At 36.3% G+C, this 24,427-nt stretch overlaps 1 long non-coding RNA gene across 27 annotated transcripts in view; it reads right to left on the reverse strand.

Moving 5' to 3' along the window:
• LOC112540350 (uncharacterized) overlaps positions 1 to 24,427 on the reverse strand; it is a 137,425-nt gene that overhangs the window by 106,130 nt on the left and 6,868 nt on the right. For 16 of the 27 annotated variants that reach the window (XR_015797207.1, XR_015797206.1, XR_015797205.1 and 13 more), the window contains 2 exons: positions 12,518 to 12,605; positions 710 to 830 (listed from right to left, as the gene is read on the reverse strand). This is a non-coding gene — a long non-coding RNA (uncharacterized LOC112540350). The remainder of the gene's footprint in view (positions 1 to 709; positions 831 to 12,517; positions 12,606 to 24,427) is intronic. The other 11 variants (XR_015797216.1, XR_015797222.1, XR_015797209.1 and 8 more) reach the window with 2 other exon arrangements.

Consider the following 24,427-nt stretch of genomic DNA (forward strand, 5'->3'; position numbering starts at 1 on the left):
GAATTTTTCCACATCTAGTAAATTAAGACTGAATCTGGTAAATTAAAACATGGCAAATACTAATTGGCTTATAAATAAAACAAGCTCAATAAAATCATAGTGGGAGACTATTTAAAAAAAGTGTCTTACAGATCATGTAGGCTTGAAAGCAATAGGCAGCATACTATACATACTGTATATAACTCATGATTCAAACAATTGTTCAGTAATGTGTATGCAGAGCAACAAATTAAGTTCATTAATGGCTGACCTCAAGCAATAGGGACAAATGAAATCTTTGTGTACATCTCATTGCTGCAATCGTCAGCCATCATTATTCCAACAAATTTCTTAGGTCTGCCACAGAATTGTTGCATCCTGTATATGATTCTGGGATACTATGTTGTCCTCAGCCATTCCAAACAGAAAAGTGAGTAGTCCATATGAGCATCATTAACATCACCAGTTTGCATAAAAGAACATACTGGTATTTCTGCCATGGCTGGATACTGCAAGGAAGATTGTTCTGGAGAGTACAAGCTGTTTTTCAGGAAAGTTTGCTGAATGTGAGTAACTTTAGGAATGATTAACACAAGATGGGTTTCTAAGAAATTCCAACATATCTCCAAATGAATCATGATGACAACTTTCTATAGTTCATTAATAAAGCAGGCAGTCTGCTCTACAACAATTAGATTATATTCATTATAGCCATCTTGGGAATTTCTACCTTGATATCATGGGAGGTCCCGATATCTTCTATATCCTAGAACAATGGCAGCAGAAGAGTGATGTCCTGCTTGGGTCATCCTTATCAGTAAATTTGAAAGAGGTAATGGGCAGACAGGTCTCTGCAAGCATAAGAAAGGCAACTCAAAATTCTCCAAAATAAAAGAAAAAAGCAATGGTAAACCATTTATATATTACAGCCAAGGAAATTGTATGTAATACAATTTATTTGTGCACCAGATCAGAAGACCCCTAAGTTGGATAACAAGATTCCTTTAGTCACCAAATCCACGAGAAGGGCTGAAGTTGACAGCATGGCCAAATTAAAACCACAAAGAAGTTTGGTCACTGGTGTCAATATTAAAAGAGGAGTTCTTCATATTACGAAAACAGATTAAGCTGGAACAAGAAATTTGAGAAGCACAAACACAGAAAATTTGAAATTGTCCAAATAGAAATGAAGAGAACCAAACAGAATCTTTAGGAATAAAGTGGATTACAATCGTCCACTTTAACTGAAATGGATATATTGTTGAGGGCACGAGTTCATATGAAGGAAAGGAGTGACAGTGATACACAAAAGGGTCATCACAAACTATGACCTAATAAATAACCTAATAAATTACAGAAATTTATTAAAATTAATGGATATCAAGTAAATATCAGTGGTATGCCAATGTATGTCCCTGTTACACATATAATAGGCACAAATACTGTGGAACTCTGAGATTAATTGGAGGATGTGATAAATGCAATGCCATAAAAGGATGAAAATCTAAGATTAAGTGAAAAGTTAGTGGAGAAATCTGGAATCATGGGAAGATTTTGATTGGATAAACACAACAATTCAAGAAATAGGTTAATAGAGTTTTGCAAAGAGAATTCTTTCTTTATTGCCAACACCTGCTTCCAGCAACATAAATGTAGACATCACATGGTTATCAGATGAATAACACTGGAATCAAATAGAATGAATAATAGGAAACTGAAGATGGAGAAGTACAATCCAGTCAGCCAAAACAGTTTTCAGGTCCAGGCTGTAGAACAGACCCTAAAATATTGGTGTCAAATATATGGGTTAAACCTGAAAGATTAAAGAGAGAAGGTGTGCCAGCAAGGTATGCCCTGGAGAATATACAGTCAGAATATAAGATCAAAGTAAGGAACAGCTTTAGTATGCTTAATTTATGCAAAAATTAACTTGAGGTGCTATGGGAAGAGATAAGAGAGATTGTTAAAACTAAAGTGGAAAAAAAATTCCCAAATTTCAAAGATGAAAAGATCCAAGTGGCTTTCAGAACAAGCTAGCACGATAGCCAGGGAATCACAAAAGTTCAAAGCCTTGGGCAACAAGAAAGATGTATGACAACTGAACACAGGCTTCCAACCTCATGCAAGAAAGGACAAGGAAAAGTATTTCAATGAGGAATGTCAACACATGGAAGTGTATAAGAAGAAAAGGGAAATGAGGCATCTTCTAAGAAGATCAGAGAAATCCTAGGACACTTTGCAGCTAATACTGAAATTCTCAAGACAAAACATAGCAGAGATCTGATTAGAGGAAAAAAACTACACTGAACTCTTTACTCTTTTGTGGAGAGACAATATATTCAGGAACTGATTCCACTGAAAAGTGAGGCATGAGACTCAATAGACCAATGAGAGAGAGAGAGAGAGAGAAAGTGTAAAAGGCAGGGTATGAATGAACTAGCGTATGGATATGAGAGAATCAAAGATAGTTTGGAAGGACAAAAATGTATAGAGAGGTATGGTGAATGGTATTGGTGTAAAATAGATTCAGTTAGATTTCCTTTTCATTTCTCTTACCTCCTGGACTTATTTAACTTATTTTGCCTACTACTTTTTCCCTGCCCTTTATGTAACACTGCTTACTCCTAAAAGAATAGAGCATTGGTTATTTATGTATGTGTCAAACAGAAAAGTACCAGTCACAGAGGATATAACCCCTGAATTATCTTAAGCTAAAAAAGAAGGAGCTCTATACCAACAAATACAGAACAAGATTCTATGGCCTAGAGATTGGAAAAAGGTTGATGTACATATCTATATTGAAAAAGAAGAACTGCACAAGAATGTGCAAATTACCAAACCATTGTATTAATTTATTATGCAAACAAAGTTTTGTTTAAGATCTTGCAAAAAAGAATAGAGCAATACATGGAGAGAGAAATGCCAAATGAACAGGCACGTTTTAGAAAAGGAACAAGAGTTCAGATAGCTAATTTAAGGGAGATAATGAAGACAGTAATATGATACAAGAAAGAGATTTACCTTTACTTAATTGAGTATAGCAAACATTTGACTATATAGATCATGTCAGAATATGGAATATATTAAGGATACTGAGGAGTACCCTAATACCTAATTATTTTTTTTCTGGAGGAAGTTTTACAATGAACAAGAAGCTACTGTAAGAACTTAATTTAGAGAAACATAGTGGATTAAAATATGAAAGGGATATTATAAGAATGACACAATTTGAGCAGATGATAGCTAAAATTAAAACTGAAGCTCAAAATGCTAACAATTTCAGATATGCAGATGACACCTCTGTTGCAATAGAAGAAAATATATGCAGCTCAGGGTTGAACTGTGGAGTTCTTAGCACTCTCTGAGTTTGGTTGTTTGCTTGCAGACATTTCATTACCCAACTAGGTAACATCATCAGTCTGTAATGAAATGTCTGCAAACAACCAACTCAGAGAGCACTCAGAACTCTACCTTCTTGTTAGTCAAAAGTAAAGAAGACATAGAAGAGCCCATAATGAAAGTAAAACTGGAAAGGGAAAATCAGGGTTAATGTTAAATTTTAAGAAACAAAGGTAATGTCAACTTGTCTTCTTAATGAACCTATAGCTGATGGCAAAGAAGTGAAGGCCATAGATAGTTTTGTTTTCTTGGACTTAGGGCTAGATAAAGGTGGGCAACCTGCTGAAGAAGTAAAGAAGTTCTTACTGTAGAAGGTTCCTCCAGGAATAGAATGCATGAAACATTAATTAAGCAGGCCTGAACCAAATGAAGGATGACTTTATTTGAGATGATGATCATCAAGCAGTAACTAAGGTGGATGGATGGGATAAAAAATAAAATACTTAAATATTCTTGGGACAGCTATAAGTTATTACTGAAGTCATGTAAGATGACAAGCATTTGTCTGTGTTATCACTAGGAATTAGGCCTTATTCTGTGGCCTTATTATCCTACTCTCTGTGGTCCTCAGGCTCCTCCCAACCATAACTACAGGCTGTTACTGCCACGAGGTCTCTAACCTCTGCCAAAGGTGTTCAAGGAGGTTGTCAGTTCTCCCAAACTGCATTATATTCATTTGTCAGCATGGCCATATGGGAATAGATTTCAAGAAAAGAGAAAAGTCAAGGCTATATAGACCACTGCCAGTTTTCTTGAAGCCCAGGGAATAGAAAATAATGAAAGAAACACCCTAGAGAACAGAGGAAAAAGGAAGAACAGAATTCTTAACATTAGAGGGAGAATATTCTGCTGATCATCTTGGTATCATCATGCTAACGTATCACGAAGTGTAGAGGAGTACAGAGATAACCTTAAAGAAGGAATGCAAGAACCATTATTGCACTTAATTAAGTCTACTTAATTTTGGGAAGGAAGAGGGACTGAGAAAGAAATTCAGCATAACCCCACTTTGATTACAACTGGTATAAGAGGGGGCAAAGGGAAACTCTGCCAAACTTTCAAAGTCCTGTTATTATTCCCTACAACAATTAAGTAGAGTTCCGGTAGTCATTGTGGTACCTGTTTCCTGATCTGACCTACCTTATGTCTACCCTGTGTGTGTGTGGGGGGGGGGGGGGTTGTATGGACACATATATGTGGATATAAGTATAAATATCTGATCCAAGGCAGGTTCATGCATTTCTCAGTAGTAGATAAAAACTGGAAACTTAGTTCAAAGAGCTGAACATCATCTGTGGAAATTGGGTTACAAATGAATGTGGTTTTTTTGTTTTGTTTTAATGATCAAGAGAAATGAATATTATCAGAATATGATAGACTTAGCTACATTCTTTTTTTCCAGACACATGAAGGCTGTGTATCTTACATCAGAGTCCCATAGAGGTAATCAAGCAATTTGTTCTGCATACATTACTTTAAATTTAACATTGCAACCAAAGTTCACATGAAAGTATGTTTAACATAATTATGAATCTGTGACTTGGTTAAAAAATAGCAACAGTGGGAATAAGAAGTTTTGCTTTTTGCTGCTTGTTTCTTGGGGAAATTTGTCATTTTTCTGTCACATAGATGACATTTTATAAAACCACAATCTGTACATTGATAAAATACAGTAGCTAAGATGGGCAGATATATTTTTACTCAATTTTCCATTTTCAAGTCTGATTTTTATCACTAAAAACAAATCCCAAAGGGTTTTGAAGCTATGTCTGTTTGGCATATCTTCTTTAATAAATCCCTTGCAACCCATTTCCACATTAATGTGTGAGTATCTGACAAATCTGAATGTCAAGACCATTTTAAGTAGATTTGGTTTTCTTTCATTAAAAATGTTAATAATTCTCTGATCGTAACCCCACCCCCATTCTTTTGGGAGGGATTCTTCCAATATATGAGATATGTGAACCTTTCATGCAACTCAAACATGTAAACGAAACTTTTTTTCTTCTTCTTTTTTTAGTTTTGTATTTTATTTATTCTCCTACCTTTTGTAGATTGGCATACTGTACCTATTTCTTTGTAATAGCTGAATATCTTCATAGATTAAGAAAACCATGTGTGAAGATTTGTATTAAATATTGAACTATTTTTAATACGTTTTTGCTGAAAATACTTTTGTTGGAACAGATTTAATCCTAAAATCTACATTATATATGCATTGGAAACATTCCAATAACCTGTTTTGTGAATCTCACAAAATTCAAACGATCACTGCATTTGGATTTGCACATTCGTTCAGGGTATAAAGATCATGTTACTTCATGTATGACATAATTGCAAAAGGAATTCATGACAGATTGGGGGTGGCCTATAAATCTAATAAATGCCATGTAAGCAGCAGAGTAACCATTTGGTTGGCTGTGCCAAAAAAGTAATACAGTTGCTGAAAATTTGGATCATGGGCTACTGTGAGAGAAGGAGAAAGCCCCAACTAATTGCACAGAGCCTATAGTTTTCAGTGGAGACATATTAAAAGAATAAAAATGGCAGCTTAGGAGGTCTATCTGTCCACATGCAATGAACCCATCATTCTAATAGTTGGAAAGGAAAATTCTCTTATGCGTGCTGTTGCCTAAATCACAATAAATCAGCATTAGCTTAAAATAATTAGATGTCCCAGTACGACAATAAAGATAGCTTTAACACATTTGCTGGTCTTTCTTTCCCCACAGAGTGGCTGGAAGCGTTTTACAAATGTTATTTTAATAGTCTGAGATGCAGTTTCAAAATGATCATTTCTACAGAAAATATGGCATAGTATTTACAAAATAAAATGTTTCTTAATGCCCTAGGTGCGTTTATTTGTTGTTTTTTCCTTTCATGGAGATGGTTTGGTTCCATTTTACTTAAAAGCTGAAAAGTTGGTTTATTTTTCACTTCCTTTTGTGAGGTTCCTGACAAATGCAAAGGGTATATATTTGTCAGTCTATTTTCTAATGTATTCTGTTTATCATCATTTCTTTGTCATCATATAGGTGCTATTTTTGTTGCTCTAAAGAAGGTGCTGCTGTCAGATTTTCCATTACAAACACAGTTTCAGCAGGAAGGGAGGGGGGATGTAAGCGGCCCATTAAAATCACCTTCGAGATGAAATTTGGCAGACAAGTCTCAGCGCAGAAGTGTTTTTCTTTCTAGCAGAATGTAAATGGGCTTACTCATTTTTCTTTCAAGCAATCTTTAAAGGAGGAGGAGGAAGAAGAGAAGCAAAGGGGGGAGGGAGGGCCAAAGAGGCACGCTAAAGGTATTTTGAGCCTTATAATGCTGTATAAAGTAAGTACATTTTTTTGTATTTAAATGCTTCCAAACTCCAATGGATACCAATTTTCGTTCACTAAAAGTACAGTGAGAGAAGACCCAATCAGGAATGAAATCCACTTTCTAAAAGTATGTTGACAATTTCATGGCTTTTTCGGCTACTTGTTATACATTTACAAAGCAATAAGCTAAACTGCTGAATTCTGACAGAGATATAAGATAAAACTAGCTGTTGTGGAAACTTATGATGGATGTTGACGACGCATACATTTTTCAACATCAGATAAATATTTGTGTGTTGGGTGCTCCAATTCAGCTATGAGAGCAATAATGCATCACTAGTCAAACTTTACAAGCAATTCCACCCACAGTTCTCTATTGGATTATTGTAATAGGCTATACACAAAGCTGTCCCTGAAGGCCATTCAGAAGTTTTAAGAAACATATAATGTGGCTTCCAGAATCCATGTATCATATATATATATATATATATATATATATATATATATATATACATATACATATACATATACATATACAGTACATATGTTTCCCCTCTCATCCCTATGGGTGGTAGATGTCTTCCTCAATCTCGGGTTCTCTACCAGAGGGCTGGGAGTTTGAGGGTTCTGTGCTGAACTCATCATAGCATAGCATAGCATAGCATTATTATATTATATATAACTGGAGAATTCTATTATCTGACCATTTACTTCTGTGTTCAACGCCATGCGCTGCTGCTGAATTACATTGTCCCAGCTCCCCAGCAGCCTGAGAAAAAGGAAGAAGGCCACTAGCCTTTTGGAGGTGAGGTGGAGATGCCCATAGTTGGGCTGCATTGCTCTGGTTGCTGATAATCCTTTTTTGAGGAGGGAGTTATTCAGGTCTGGACCATGCCATCCCCTGCCTCTCCAGTGGCCACATGGCTCTCAGAAGGAGGAAAAAGACATTGGTGGTGCAGCAATGGTGCAGCAGATGTTTTCCAAGAAGCCTTGGGATTCCATCCTCCTTTTATAGCCTGCACAGACCCCCAGACACTGCCCCTCAGTAAATCCTCCCTTCTCTGGTGGTTAAATAGCTTGCCTATAAACACATATTTCCTTTTCTAATCATATTATTTGCACTTACTCACCTAGACCCCTTCCTGTTTCTTACTGTCTTCTACTGACGCAAATCGGTGCCTGTCTTCCCACAGTCACAAATGGTATCTCAGGTCATTTATAACAAACTTCCATTGCATCTTTAGCAAAGCTTTTGGGATTGATTATAGACTTACTGCCATCTGCCCCAAAACAGATGTTGGAGCTCTCAAGGATAATACTGCCAGACACTTTGAGGACAAAATCATCCACCTTCATGCTGACCTGAATGCTGCTTTTGATGGTACCTACTGAGTGGTGCAGTGCACCATTTGCTTCTATTGTGTGCGCTTTTTTTTTAATGAGATCTGAACATGAAGACAGGATCCTTGTCCATCTTGGCTAATTGTGCTAGTTGAGGAAAGTATGGCTGGGTGTCTTTGTAGAGTTGTTCCAGCAGGCAAAGGAGGAGGTGATATGATTACTCTTGAGGCAGTTCTCCCTTGATGCAGAGGTTTATGCCCAGTTACAAATATTCTTTTTGAATAAGGTGACTGATCAAGCTGGGTCTTGAACTGCAGACATTCTAGAACAGGGTCTCAGGAGATGCGCTTCAAATGGAGGGATGGGAAAGCAAAGCCAACATGGAGCTTGCGGCGTCATGGAGCTCTACTCTGGGCCAAGTTTCCCAACAGTGTTCTAAAATGACATTATCTTCACCCTTTTCAGTCTAGATTTAGGCCTTGAATCAGCTTTGGCCGTTTTAATAGATGATGAAGAAGCGTGATTCTGCTGATTGTGCTTTATATTTCCGCAGCTTTTGAGTCAAAAAGCCAACTGATCTTTACTTTAGCTATTGACCAGTATAAAATAACATTAGATGTTGTTTGTTTACAACCAACCCAGTATCAACAATCTAGCTTGTAAGCAGTGAAAAATGACTAAAATTTAGAATTATCAACATAAACAATAAAAAAAAAATCACTAGAATATGAAGATGAAACTACAATGTAATATAATAAAATGTAAAACTGCGTGACATAAATGTTACTCTATAAAAACTATGGGAAAATAGCTGACAAATCAGTATAAAAATCACCATTACTAAAACCTGTATGTAAAATTATAATTGACACTGATATTAAAACTATGTATACACTATAGTGCAGTATAAGTGTTACTGTGTAAAAAGCAATAGGAGTGAAAGCTAAACAACTAGAAACAAATCAACAGTAATACAAATGTAAGGGAATAATCTAATAGCTCTAATGGCTATGAATGACTAAATGAATTATTGTGCTCATGGACTGTAACATAACCAAATAACTCCCTAAAATTGCAATCACTAATCATCGCTGACCATTTGAAGGGGGAGTTTGCACACAATGCAGCAGAATTTTACATTTAAATAATGAAATAATCTTTGTCATCTAGCAAATTGTGCAAATAAAAGCTTTTAATATCATTGATGATCATATCCATGACTGCAGGGCTGGGGACATCGAGTTACTATGATTCTACAGTGTAATAAAATGGTTCTACTCCCATTCAAAAGGTTCGTTTCAGAAAGTAGCATTAGGTGACTGCATTTCTGCACCCTATTTTGTCCATGCTATTTAACATCCATATCAAGTCTCTGGGGGTAATCCTTATGCATTTAGGACAAAGTATCATCAATATAGAGAGCCACTTTGGTGTAGTGGTTAACATTTAGCATCAGGCTAAAAACCGGAAGTCTGAGTTCTAGTCCCGCCTAGGCACAAAGCCAGCTGGGTGACCTTGGGCCAGTCACTTTCTCTCAGCCCTAGGGAATAGGCAATGGCACACCACTTCTGAAAAACCTTGCCAAGAAAACTACAGGGACTTGTCCAGGCAGTCTCTGAGAATCAGTCACAATTGAACAGATTAAAAAAAATCATCAACATACTGATGAGATTCAGCTTTACCTCTCCATGACATATCAGTTAAGAACAGGCTGTGCATGTTTGCATGTCTGGACACAGTGCTATAGTGGGTGACAGACAATAAATGGAGTTGAATCCTAGCAAGTTATAACTCACATGGATTGGTAGTTCTCAGATATAGGAACTGATGGCTTTGCCTACTCTAAATGGTGTTGCACATTCTCACAAATAATAGGTACATTGTTTTTGTAGAATAATAATTAATACTGATGATTCAAATGACTTCGGTGGCCAGAAGCATCTATTACCAGTTTCAGTAAGTAAACCAGTTGTGATTCCCTGGTTAGGGACAATCTAATAACATTTGCTCATACATTGGTGGCCTTATCTTTAATTTATTATGCTGTGCGTTATATGGAGCTACCCTTGTGCTTGGTTCAAAGATGCAGCTGGTACAGAATGCAACAGCCAGGTTGTTAAGTGGGGCACTGGTCATGAACATATTACATTTGAAGTGATCCAGCTATGCTACTTGCAGATTCAGAGCCAGATTCAAGATTTTCTTTTGGACAAAGATCTAGCAACTTGGGACAAGCGGATTTGGCAGATGGCTTCTAAATTCTAAACCTAGATAGATGATGGTTATGCTAATTATGACTTGCAAAATGATGAATTGCCAGCAAGCCTTCTGTACATTGGGACTATTCTGGAAAGCTCTCTTCCTTATACTCAGGAGACTATGTCCTTTCTTTTAAAACTCTACCAAAGACTACTTATTCAACTTGGACTTCTTTGGGTGAGTATTATGGTTGACATCATTTTCTTCCCATCACTTTTTAATGCATATATTTACAGAGTAGCTCACAGCTTCTACATGTTACAGTTTTGCTTGTCATTTAACTAATTCCTTATTTTCTTGTCCAGAAAGGTTACATAGGAATGCAACATCAAGAACATATAAAATAAATAAGAAACAACAATAACATGGAGTCTGCCTGCCTAGAAATGATACTATAAAATAACAATATCAGTAAAGTACCAAGATTTTAGCAGGAAAAGTACCAGCTTGGATTTAGGAACAGAGCGATTCCTCCCATTCATCAGAGGCTTTTGATATCAAAAAGGATCCCCAAACGAAAGGAAGGCAATTTTTATTTTGATCCCTTGTCACTGAATTTTTAAAGAGGGTAGGGATTTTTAGGAGCTGATTCTGGCCCAAAATAGATGTGTGCAACCTGCTTTTATGGCAATCTATTCCCTCAATTGTGATGTGCTTTCATGCGAATTCTTTCCTCCTTTTTAGGGAAAAAAAAAATCCAAAACAAGCTTACAAGGTGCAACTTTAAATGAAAGAATAATAGGGGAAGAACCTATTCATTCTTTTCCCTCCACTCTTTTCATCAAGATTTTGAGACAGACAGACAGACAGATGTACATATCCTATAGGCAAATTCCCTATTTAGGGTCAGTCCTACATTAAATTGATAGCATCTGCTTTTGTGTTTTGTGTTTTCTTTTATTTTTGACCTTTAAGATACATTGGGGAATTTTAGTTTTCATGATACATTGATGTACTCTAACATCTTTTTACCTGGGCTATTTCCACAAATACACTTTGTCTTTATTTTAAGCTACTAATTTGATGGAAATCCAGGCATGAAGCATTTTCTAAAACAAAGTGTTCTTTTATTCAGGGGGATTGTGGCTTTGTCCATTCCTTGATAAAATTGTAGGCCTGGTCCAATATAGACTGTGCCATCTAACTAAGAGCAATCAGGATAGGCACTGAATTGTGAATTACAAATGTTACTTAGGATACTAGCAATCTGAAAATTGGTTTCTCTGAAAGTGCTCAGTGCATTGCTATGTAAAGAACAAGATGTTAGCCTATGTTAACTGTGCTTCTCCCGAGCTTCTGTAATGTATGCAAAAGCTTGATGAGTTTTAAAAACCAATCTTATAAACAGTAGACACACAACCACATATGCACAGATACAATTAAAACACAGAAATAGGACATAACATTTTATTTTATTTATTATCAAAAAGATTTTCCAAGCTGCTTTGGCCAGACTGCAAGTCCCATGGGATTTTTCTTTTATCACTGAGGCTGAAATCAATTAGTTCAACTATAATATTCATGTCATAATTTTGACCATTGATTTATCAAAGTACTTTGAAAAATCCTTTGCATTTATATTCAGGTGCCTTTAGACCTTTCCTCAATTTTAGTTTCCTAAACAGGTTTCTAGCATGAAGTATCAATATATCAATATAAGCTGTATGTTTGCTTCAGAGTTTCATTAATTTTGTCCCCTTGGTTAGGCTTATTCTATTTAACATTTTCTATTAAAAAATAATTCAGCATACAAATTGCTTTTCAATCCTTGAATAATTTATCTTCAAAGCTTCCATGTAGTTATAGTTATGAGAGACAGGGCTAGTTGTGTTCATGACTTCAAAGTGTATTGTTTTTCTCCTGATGGCTGTGGTAAAATTTCTATATCTAGAGTCACTATTTGACATTCAGCTGCAAACACCATATATAACCATACAATTGTAGGCATCTGCAGAAAGCCATGGGGATGGGAAAATGATAATACACATGTGATATCACGAGACTCCTCCTTTTGTTTTTGTATCTTGATGACTGATACAAGTGTCATCACTTGTTCTCCCCTTGCCCCTTTCCACATACAACTATCCATACAAACTTTCCCAACCCTTTGAGTAGAAGACAGAGACATTAAGAGATTGTGGAGATATCTACATAGATGATGGAAACACTGCTACAAAGCATTTATAAAGATGGGGTCATTAACCTAAGGCCATTACATTTACCTCTGAGTTGAGCAAGGATCCAGACTGGCTTCTCCCAAGTAAAGTTATTTATCCAGTGTATCATTCAAGCCTCTTCAGATGATTCTTGCTGGGAATATCAATGAGAATTGTGTTATTACACTTGAACAAGTGTGATTGAAGGAAATGAAAGTAGACAGCTTGGAACTACTGTTTCTAATGCAAAGTTACACAGTGCCATTTCACACCTTCCCATTTCAGATCAACTTTCTGAGAAAATTTGAGAACATATGATTAAGTTTACAACTGGAGTAAGAAGAAAGATTGTAAAGAGAAGAACTTCAGCTAAATACTCTTCATTGGAGTGCCTTGATAATAATCTGCCAAGGGAAACTGTTCTGATTAGTTTAATTAAATGTGAAGTGTGTTACATTTATATCACGCACATATGTGAAAAAGAAAGAATACAGTTCAAAGGAAAAAAGACCTTTTGATAAATTTGTGGTGATTAAATGGATATTTAATATATGGTTTAATCATTATCAACACAAAACAAACATTTTTAGATTTTAATGAACAAGTTTATGATATAGCAGTTTTTATATACTATTTCTAGATCTCTCCTGTCGCTTGATAGATCAACAGGAACATTCTTTTAAATGTTATTTCAAGAGAATGTAATTCAAGTAAATATGAAAAAATTTTTACAGGCCCAAATACTTATGATCAGTCAGCATTCAATGTTGACAAAATAGGAGGGAACCAATTGTATGGCCAATAGTATCTTCTCTTAGAAATTTTTATTTTGGGTCAAACCAAATCAAACTTATAAATATTTATAATACAGATGAAATAAATATTAATCATGATATAAATTGCTTATTTAGTTTATAAAAGATAACACCTAGCATTTTGTGACAAGATTCTGATGATGCAATAAATGCTTATCTCCCTCATTCTCTCCCCATAATTGTACATGACTTTCCAAATTTGATTAAGAGATGTTCTATAGGGGAGAGAAGATACTACATGATTTTCACCAATTAGAGTGATAAAAAATTAAACTCAGTGACTAGTTGAATATGATTGTTATTTATAAAAAGAGTGATGCTGTTGAATACATTGTAGAGTCCATTGATTGATTGATTGATGTTAGAAATACTTTCATGATATAAAATCCTTACTGCAAAGATATAACACTATTATCTATTAAAGCATATACTATATTCAATGTAAGAAAACACAAACTTTTGAATATTGCAATCTATGAACCTTATAATTGGTTATAATGTTAACCAATTGTATTCATGCTGAAACATACTAATATTGGGAAAATGTCTCTGTACAAGAAATTGGACTTTACACTGCTAGCAGACCTTCACCTTTTCATTGCTGATTCCTAGTGTGATTAATCCTCATGAGTACTCACTACGTAAAATTGCTTAAATGGCTAACTTCTGACATTTCTTAGAAACTTATTGCCAGATAATTTTCTGGCTGCATAGAATTTCTCTATGGCAAAATAGAAGCCTACAGGGAATTATTGTCAATACTAAAGAATGATATTTCTGCTGATTTTTTTTAAAATCTATTTGGTAATCTCTGAGTTATTACACATATAGATTTCCAATAAAATAATAGGTTACAAGCAAAAGAGGTAAAATAATCAGCAAAACACTCCCAAGTAAACTTCACTGAATCTCCTACATTCACTGCAATTGCTCCTTCTTTAGGTTGTAAAAGCCTATTTTAAATGCGGTTGCTGCCAGCACAATCTGCTAAAAATGAAACTTTGTTCAAAAAGAACAATACTGTTTTGCAGAATTGCTTATTTCAGTCAAATATATCATAGCCATTCACCTTGGGTAACAAAGAAACTCAAACATCCTGGCTTTCTTTCCACTGGCTGTAATTGCCATTCTTCGATGTTACTCAAATCCATTGAGACAAGAAGTGTTCTGGGGAAGGCAGAATCCCAAAGAACTGCCAGGAAAAAGAGTTGCTGAATTGAGAAGGAACAGGAGCTTTCTTCTGCCAACTAAACTGAAAGGAATTTGCTGGAGAGTTCCCAATACTAGACAATGCTGATTAAACCACCATTCTGCTATTATATTTATGAAGGGAACCATTAAATCCTCAAATCTAGAGTCAAAGCAGGAAACGTGGCCAAATTTTGAAATGTTACCATTCCTCCTAAAGGCCAAATAATTCACTGAATTTGCTCAATGGGTGTCTTATTTTGCCTCTAGTAAACAGTCTTTTGTTAGAACAATGTAACTCTGAACGTCCTTGTGGTTTCACTGCTTAGATACACCTCTTGTTTTTACAATTCAGAGCTCTATTCGGACCACAGCTATGGAATGATTAAGCTTTTTATTTCATCTCAGCAGGTGGCAGCACCTGGTTGAACTTACCTGGGCTTGGAAACTCAACAGGATCAAGCCTAGTTAACACTTGAATGGGAAAGCATTAAGGCATACTGGGGCTCAATCTGAGAGCATCTTTACCTTTTTATCCTTTCCCTGAAACTATCTCATTACTGCTGCTCCTGCTGTTGTTGAGGAGGAGGATTTCATTAGATTTAAGCACCATCTGACTCCAAAACAACTCTGGGTGGCTCACAACATCAACAGGAAACACAAAATAAAAACACAATGCCATATAAATAACCAAGACGGCATCCAACTATCCCACAGAGAACATGTATAAAAACTCATCCAACAGGGAGGCGCCCTCCACCCTAACCGAAAACTTAGGAGAACAGTCAGATTTTCCAGACAATCTGGAACACCATCAGGGTGGGAACCATACGGATCTTGGAGGATCTCATTCCAGAGGGCAAGTGCCACAGCAGACAAGGCATACTTCTTGGGTCCCAGGACATGGCACTGTTTAATAGAAGGTACCCAGAATGTCCCAATTCTGCCCACTCATTCTGGCCAGGCAGAAACCGTGGGAGGTAGGCAGCCCCTCACAAAATCCAGCCCTATGCTAGGTAGGGCTTTATAAGTCATTACCAGTACTCTGAATAGCACCCAGAAGCATTCTGGCAGCCCGTGTAGCTCTCAAAGTAGAGGTGTCACATGGACATACCAAAATATTCCCATCACTGCCTGCACTCCTACATTATGAACCAGTTGAAACTCCCAGCTTCGGGTCAAAATGTATAATTGGGTATCATCAGTATAATGAAAATACCAAACCCCAAACCAGCGGATGACCTCATCCAGTAGTTTTATGCAGGTGTTAAACAGGAGGGGGGAGAGAGAATTAAACTCTGTGGCACCCATCACAGGTGGGGCCTAGGGGGTGACCTCTCTCCCTTGTCAATGCTGACTGTAGCTGGCCATGAAGGAAAAAAGAGAACCACTGTAAAAGAGTGCCCCCAATTCCCAACCCCAAAGCCTGTCCAGAAAGATATTATGATCAGTGGTATTGAAAGTCACTGAGAGATCAAGAAGCACAACGACGTTGAAATTAGAAACAGAGCCTGAAACTCAGGAGTTGTGGGGAGGTATGTGGCAAATGTTCTCCCAAAAAAAGAAAAAGGCTATGGCATATTTCTGACACACGCATGCATGCACGCATATGTGCATACACACACACAGAGTTTTACAGGAGTTTCAGCTGCCCTGCATCTGAGCTGGAAATAAATTAGCTCAGCTCATCCATGCTGCTAATATCAGGACAATGCAGAGGTCACAACTGTTTTCAAGTTGGCACAGAATCCGCCTGTGGAAGTGCCCTTAGTTATGCACTCTGAGTAGTCAGCTACAGAAAAAAAATTATGCCTGGATACAGCAAAGCATTTCAGGTCTCTATAACAAGTACAGAATCTTTTGTTTATCTTAAGAAGAATATAAAAGGGTTTGGATTTGGGGATACATAAGAACTGCTCTTGATTTAGAAGTGGATGTATATGTGTTGATTATTGTGGAATAAAATAAAATCTACAGATTGTTTTTCTGAGAGCTGTTTTTCCTGTAGTGACAATCAAATCCAGTACCTCTTAATGGATATTCTTCCACAGAGATGCCTCTGTTCTTGAGCAGTGGACATGAAGTAATGGAACTCCATTAGATGCCTTCTTAAAGGAAAAGTCAACCAAAGGGGATTGGAAAAATCATTTCTGATCCTTGGGGTCCATACTCTAAGCCTGCTACAGAATTATTATTGATTCTGTATTCTTTACGACACCTTGCATGATTCCTATTTCTGTATTTTTCAAAAGCAGGGTTTTGGAGAGCTGCTTTCTGCCAATTTCATAGTTCATTCTCTCAAAGGCACAGGTAAGGCAAATTCCCTGACACTGAATAAAACAGCAAGCCACAGTGTTGAGACAAGTCCACAGGAAATACAAAAGAGTAAACCCTTCAGCAAAATTTATTCAAGATGTAATATTAATTATCTACACATATATCAGTGCTGCTTGCTGTTCCTCAACATTCTGAAGTTCATTTTCATTCATATAGTGAATGGAATTGTCTTCTGTTTTACTTCTTTACTGTACCTCTGTAATTTTAGGGATGTGCAAATACTTATACAGAGGAATTTTGATGCAACTATCTCATTTTTTTCATGTTTCATCAATGCACACATGCATATTGTTTCAATTGTGGTAATGGAAGGTAAACTGAACACAGCGTGCATATTATTTCCTAAAGAAGCTTTTTTTCCCCCAAGAAGAGCAATGGATCATTTTAATACAACAGTTATATTTTAGAAACTTCAGAAAGCCAGTAGGATGTAGCAGTTAAGGGTCTGACTAGGGCTCTGGAGAGCCAGGTTCAAATCCACTCTCAATAATGGAAATTCACTAAGTGAATTGGGGACAATCCTTCTCAGTCTAACCTACCTCATGGAATCACTGTCAGTTGCCTTAAGCTCATGGAATAGAAAAGGGATAACAAGTCTAATAAATAAATAAACCCAAAAAAAATTGTCATTCCAAAATCTCAGGAGTAATTCAACCATCCAAAATCTAGAACTGCTTTCCCTATAGGGAAGATAAAAAAAAAAAAATGCTGGGAGAAGGCTCTATTTATTTAAATATCTGTCTGTCTGCCTGCCTGTCTAATCTTGCTTCCACAACTCTGGGCAGCTAGCAATAAATTAAAATCATGACATTTATAAAAAAAATAACCACCAGGATAACATTAATATCATGCAGCTGAGGTCCTCCAAAAAATTTACATCCTACAGCTGTACAGCTGGGCTCATCTAACATTCCAGCCCAATGGCTGATAGAATAGTCAAGTTTTTCAAGCTTTTGGTAATGCGAGCCGGACAAGCCACTTATGTACAATTGCCAAGAAGACAATATAGACATGTCTGGGGCATTACCAGGAATCAAGCTCAACTTGAGAGAGGCTCTACCTTTACTTTAACAGAGGCAGGATCTGTGTATGTTCCAAAGCAAGTTTTGGAAACCAGCACAGGTAAATGGGAGATATATATATACATGCACAGACACTCATATACAGATAATCTACATTATAATCACTCACCTTTGCTAATTCTAAATCTATGTTAAATTGGATGTTTCTGTCCTCAGCCCATTTCTGATATTCAGTTAAATCCCAACTGACTTCAATGACAAATTTGCCAACCAGAATTTCCTTTCACATGGACAGACTCATATTGCTGAAAGCCAACCTAAAAAGAGGGCTTCTGCATTAATTTCTAGCACAAAATAAAGATTTAGAACAAATGCTTATACACAAAATGGGTATACTCAAAGCTGACAATTTTTTGATGCTAACTGAATCAGAAGCATTTTCTGATCCTTCAAGCATCCTTGAATAAGTGATGAGCTATTTACAATACTGCATTTCCACTTAGATATCTCTTAAGATATCTCTGTCCAAAGTAATTCTTGCACCACACAATGGCAGGCAATAATACAATTGCCTAAAAAAATTAGTTGACATTTGCAAGTTATCCAAAGGTAGAAATTGCACTTGGGGCTTAGTAGGCCTATATACCATAGGAGTATGTGTCATGACCCAGGGCTAGACAATGACTTTGGTTCTGAAGAAACTGCTCCAGCTGAACCTGTGGAAAGTCAGCCTCAGGAGACACAAAGCCAAGAATCACCTGAGGCTGATCAAACACAGGCACCACCTGAACAGCTGGAGCAGTCAGGTGATGATGACATAAGGACACCCAACCCCTGCACCTAGTGGGTAGAATGCAGAGCAAAGCAGAGACATTTTATGAGGTTCTTTGCCAAGCAAAGGAGTAAATCTCTTGATTAAAGACTGCTGGCTGCAGCCTGATTTAAGAGGCAGCTCTGACTCATGTTTCTCTGTTGGAATCAACTGTCTGATCTTTGGCTGTTGTGTGATGTTTGTGTGGATTCTACTCATGAAATTCTGATGGCTGACTGACAACCCTGCCCTGGCTCTCAGAACCTTCGACTGGATTTGGACTATTCTTCTGTATGCTCCTGTTAAAGCAAAACCATTCAAGTAAGCATCTGTCAGAAACTCTGTTTTGGTTTGCATTCCTTTGTCTGCTGTTATCTTCTTGACCTTGAGTAAACTGCAAATTACCATAGCAACTGTGTGAGTGAGTGCATATTTGAAACCAGAAGCAGGACAGTATGTCCCATTGATCTCAACACAAGGAAGGGTTATTATCAAAAGTGCCAATAGACATCACATTGAAGAGAGCAAATTTGACAGGTATTAGGCCTGGGAGCAATTTAGACAGAATTGCTCCTAGCCATGAGGTTTGATATAATAGCAAATCTGAATGATTCCCCTGAAAAATGACTCAAAACACAAGTTCTCATCTGTTGACTGAAAGAAGTTTTCATAATGTTCTAGTCAGCTGCTGATCCATATCTAGTTAAATTTAATGTTTATAATGGGTGTTATCTTCAAGTTCCAAATGATTTAAAAACAGCAAATGATCTCTTGTAGAATTTTGCATACCTACACTGAAGCCAACCCAAGAAAATCCATTTTGCCTGTCCACTGACAAGATTTTCACCAATTCTGCATTAGTGAAAATAAGAAAAAGGGATTTCTTATTTATAATGCCCCACATGTAAATCCCCTGGCTAGAGATCTACAGTATCAGCCTACCTCTTTGTAATCTGCAGATTAATATTTCTGCTTCTGTTCATGAGGGAAGAACAATGTGCTCTTCATGGGTCTGCCCCTGAAACTGATCAAAAGCCTCAACTCAGAATATAATAGTATGGGCAGTGTTGAGCATGCTTCAGTAGGCCCATATGGCACCTCTGCTCCATGAGCTTCACTGGTTGCTAGTCTGTTTCTGGGGGTGATTCAAGGTGCTTTACGTATAAATCCCTACATAACATAGGGTCTGGTTACTTGAGGAACTGTCTCCCATGGTTTCTGCCCAGCTGGTGCATGCCAGCAGAGTTGGCATGCTCTGGGTCCCTTTGATTAAACAGTGTAATCAATGAGGGCCCAGGAAGTGTGCCTTCTCTGTCACAGTGCCTGCCATGTGGCCCCCACCCTGTTGGCATTCCATGAAGCCTTAAAGACCTGGTTGATTTCCCAGGCCTAGAGTTGAGATGGATGGGGCCCCTTCTTAGGTGTGTCTGTTATTTTTGTTATTGTATGTATATTGTACCTGGATCCCATTTTGTTTTGGTGTGTATTGGTTTTCAAGGTATTATATTGTAAGCTGTCCAGAATCAGTTGGAGTTAAGTGGTGAATTAATTAATCAAATAAATGGAATAGCAAGTACTGGCATTTTAGGTATGTTGACTTTTACAGCTCAGTTAGCCTATCCATACCAGATCATATCATAATGGGACAAAATGTGCTTATATTATTCAGGCCCATTGTAGGAGCCCTGTATGCTTGCGATATTTAAAATCTAGCTGTAAATGCAAAATCTCCTTCATGATGAATTCATGCTCTGAATGGGGTAAGTAGATACGTACAAAAAAAAGAGAGAGAATTTAATGGATTGTACTGGGATGTGTGTCTAGTGTTGTGTGTATTAGAAAAAAGATATCTTTTTGTTTTAAATGTTTATATAACCTCTGCTGGTATGAAGCTCTCAACAGAACTGAATGAGCTTTGAAGATCAACATAAATATAAATCAAAGAATTCCAAAGCATCTACTGAACAAAACATTCATAAACATGCCCTGGAAATAAAGTAATTATAAACAAACCAACAAATGAATAAAACTTAGCATAAAGCTTCTGAAATTAATGATAATAATATAAATAAATAATAATAATAAATTAATTAATTAAAACACTAAATGAATTAAAATAATAAATAAATAATAATAAATAAGGTGTCTTTAAATGTAAACCACTGGCCAAGAGAAATATATGCTAGCAAGGGATGGCTTCAAGACAAATTCTTATTCTTCAATTTTGTTTTTGTGTGCTGAGCTATGGCTACTTATTTCACATAAGTTCATGTGAATTCATCTAACTCCCATCTTTATAGTGCATGCTAGCCTGACAGGGTAATTTGATCAGTGATATCCTACAAGCTTCACCCTTGAGATCTCTTTTCTTGAAGGAAAGCCCAACTCTGCATAAGAATGGGCCTATTTTGCATTTCTATTTCCATAGTCAACATGGGAATAGCGGTCTCTATACTACTGAGGTCGCATTTAAATTAGTGAGAGAGAGGAAGACAGTTCATTAAGTTTCTATTAGGTGGTGGTTGCTGGTACCTAATGAGGAATTGGGAGGAAGATGAATACAAGCTGAATTTCCAGAATCTTCAAGATTGCTTGTTGTGTTTTATCTTGAGAATTATTTTTACTGCTCAGCTCTTGTCTAGGTATGGAAATGAAAATGTGTACACAATCATCAAGCAGGCTTTGGGACTAGGCTCCATCATTTAAAATAAAATGGCAATGAGAAAGCAACATCATGTCATCATATACTGCAATGGGAAATATGATTTGAGTAGTATATAATTATTCAGTTCAGATAAATTATAGAAGCAAAACATTTACAAGAAGTACATATAGCACTGGCACATTTGAACACAGAAAAGGCATGTTGGAGTCTATGATGCACAGGACAAGAAGAGGAAACATAACACTGAGGGTGTGAAAGTGTTAAGGAACCCACATAACACTCCTGAGAAGCAAGTGCTGTTATTCCCAACTTACTCATGTAGATTTTATCAGGTGTTACTTTTTCATTTACTTGCATTGCTAACAGTTTTGGGGTAGAGGAAAAGAAATTCAAGAGGAAGAAGAAAAAGAAGAATAAAAGATACATACTGGAATATGGATATGGGAAATAAAATGCAACTTATCAGTACTGAACTATTTTTTGTTCTTTCTTGGCATATAACTTGGTATAGTAATCAGAATCAGTAAAATATTCATCACGTAATCTGGTAAATGTAAAGCTTTTTTTCCTCTTTATTTTCCTTCAGGTAACATTTTAATTAAGTTAGTAATATGCTTTTTAAACTCCAGCTAGTTGTTGATTCTAGTCAGAATTGTTACAACAGAAGGACGCAAAGAGTTATGAGACTCATAATAACTCAGCTTTCATTTTCTGTTAAAGAAATCTTCCAAAACTGGAAAGTTGTTCCTATTAGTCCAGATTAGCACAGCATTAGGGGGAAAAAAAATCACAAACCAAGAATCAAAACATCCTAAGCACATCTTTCTCGTTATCCTACTATGTACCTCCGACATTTTAGCACAGCTAGTTTTCATCTGAGAGTTACACATTGAACAAGAGAGCTGTAAGACTGGCCAATAAAATTAGCTATTATTCCTTTCAATCAGAAGCATCTGAACTCTTGATTTATTTTCATTTTAAGATAGCAGCCACTGGAGGGAAATCAATTGGCTTCAACCTGAAAAACAAACTATTGGGAAACTTGAATGCTGCTGTCAGAAATTTAGGCCACATTTGATGTGATCACCCTGTGACAGATTTTTCTTTTCCAGATGGCTCAACTAGGAAGAACAGGAATGCACAGTTCCTTGTCAAGCTCCATATTAATAGCGCATGATAAACGATGGTCCTGATTTAGATTCTGGAGGATGGAAGAAGCCATTATAATTGTGCAGAAGATCTTTAAATCTGTTTGGATTAAAACATATATACTACCTTGTATTATCATATAGAATCATGTTCTAAGGTCATCCATTTGTTCTCTTCTGAATATTCTGAATAAGGAAAATTCTGTACATTGAATTTCTGTACTATTATTTCAAAGAACTGGATTAAAATGCACATTTTAATATTTGCCCCTTTAATTACAAATGGTGTTCCCTGGCTTAGAGTTGAATCCAAGGTACAGCAGTGAAGATGTCAAATCATGACTATTAGAAGTCTTTTAATTTTCTTGAAAATGAACTGAGTGAATATATTAGTATTTGAATTTCACAATCATGCCATTGCTTTAGTATTAAACAATGACAAGTATTTAAACTATAGTTATGTGCAAAGGTTTATGCATCCTTGGTCAAACTGTATGTTTCAATGAATCCTTAAGTGAACAGGGAATGGTGGCATTACTACATGGTAGAAAGACAAACATCTTTTTCTGAAAATCTGCATGCATACTTACTGTTCATGTACAATTATTCATAGATTCAAAATAAAAGAAAAACAAGGCAGGTACAGATGTTTGGCCATTCTTCCAGGTGATTCAGTGTTTGTTTGTTTTTTAAGTTATTAATAAGGCCCCAAAAGGTGACTGACTCATTAGGTCTATGAGTAGCCAGACGAAGACAATCCCTTAAGTGTACAAAAACTTTAACCTTTTAATCTCTCAGGTTGTGATGATTGTTCTATTTCTATTAGCCATGGGTTCTTCTAAATAGCTGTCCAAGGATCTGAAAAAATGTAATTCATGCATAAAAAACAAAGGTACAAAAAAAAAAAAATCTCTAAAAACTTCCAGCTAGCAATTTCAATGGTGAGAAAAACTGTTAAGAAATGGATTACGTGGAACTGTTGCCGTCAAGGCAAGATCTGGAAGACCAAGAAAAATCTTTGCTAGTGCTACTGAAAAACTGGTCAGATCTGCAAAATAGAACCCACAAATTGCTGCAAATGTCCTGCTGAAAAGCTGAGCGGATAAATAAGTGTTCACAGATTGACAGTACAACATTGCTTATTTAATTCAAAGATTCAATTATCTGCATAGAGTTATCAGAAGGAGTTTGCTTGCTTGCTTGTTGCTTATTTATTTATTTATTTATTTATTTAATTAATTAATTAATTAATTAATTAATTAATTTATATAGCTGCCTATCTCACTGCAGTGACTCTTGGGTGGCTTACAAAGTTAAAAATCCAAGAAACAATAGAAAAACAACCAAAAAATAACTGCAAAAAAATCATTACAAACAATAGAAGTATTAAAACCATAACTTCATACAAATTTAGGATTTGTCTAAACTGCATAAGGCGAAAAACTTGATAAATCTGAAACTTTTTTTAACAAAGTGTTTTGGACTGATGACAACAAAATTGAACTGTTTGCTCCCAACCATGCAAGCTACATTTAAGAAAAAGGGGCAAACCATTTGAAGAAAAAACACCTTATTAACCATTAAGGACAGGGGTTGTCTTTATTATGCTTTGAGGTTGTGTGATAGCTATTGGCAGAGACAATATTGTGTGGGTGGAAGGAAGAATGGATGAATTAAATATCAACATATCCTAGAAGCTAATTATATATGAAGAAATTGCTGCTAAAAATAGGTTGGATATTAAAAGTTGAATCCCCATTTCAACATGCAATATTTTTATTAAACTTTACCAAACCATATATTCCCTCAGAGTACAGTGATTTAGCTTTGTACATACTAACTGCTGTAAGAATATTATATATATTTTTACTGGAAAAGTCATTTCATCCCCACATTGGAAGACTGGAAGAATGGCTAACCAAGTTGTGGGAATATGCTTTACATCGACAATAACTTATTTATTTATTTATTTATTACATTTATATGCCAT

This window comes from Python bivittatus, unplaced genomic scaffold (genome assembly GCF_059951505.1).
Source record: "Python bivittatus isolate LINGU-HERP-01145 unplaced genomic scaffold, Pbiv_v1 ctg000480_np1212, whole genome shotgun sequence".
NCBI lineage: Eukaryota > Metazoa > Chordata > Lepidosauria > Squamata > Pythonidae > Python > Python bivittatus.